This window comes from Physeter macrocephalus, chromosome 6 (assembly GCF_002837175.3).
Source record: "Physeter macrocephalus isolate SW-GA chromosome 6, ASM283717v5, whole genome shotgun sequence".
Classification (NCBI taxonomy): Eukaryota; Metazoa; Chordata; class Mammalia; order Artiodactyla; family Physeteridae; genus Physeter; species Physeter macrocephalus.
Window position 1 is genome coordinate 7729778 of NC_041219.1, and position 524 is coordinate 7730301.

General features: G+C 43.5%; 1 protein-coding gene across 2 annotated transcripts in view; it reads left to right on the top strand.

The window, feature by feature from the left end:
- The window catches only part of TMEM19 (transmembrane protein 19), a 51079-nt gene that overhangs the window by 17073 nt on the left and 33482 nt on the right, over positions 1-524 (top strand). The gene's annotated exons all lie outside the window — the stretch shown is intronic.

Here is a 524-nt window from a genome sequence, read left to right on the forward strand (position 1 = left end):
CGAAGAGCAGACGCCCTCGGATGACCTACATGCAGAGGCGGGGCCAAGTCCAAAGCTGAACCCCAGGAGCTGTGCAAACAAAGAGGAGAGGGGGCAGTCTCTCCCAGCAGCCTCAGAAGCAGCAGATTAAATCTCCACAATCAACTTGAAGTGCCCTGCGTCTGTGGAATACCTGAATAGACAGCGAATCATCCCAAGTTGAGGAGATGGACTTTGGGAGCAAGATAAACTATTTTTTTTCCCCTTTTCCTCTTGTGAGTGTGTATGTGTGTGCTTCTGTGTGAGATTTTTGTCTGTATAGCTTTGCTTTCACCATTTGTCCCAGGGTTCTGACCGTCCCGTTTATTTTGTTGTGGTTTTTTTTTTACTTTTTACAATTTTTCTTCTTAATACTTATTTTTTATTTTAATAACTTTGTTTTATCCTACTTCTTTCTTTCTTTCTTTCTTTCTTTTTGGCTGCGTTGGGTCTTCATTGCTGTGCACGGGCTTCTCATTGCAGTGGCTTCTCTTGTTGTGGAGTCC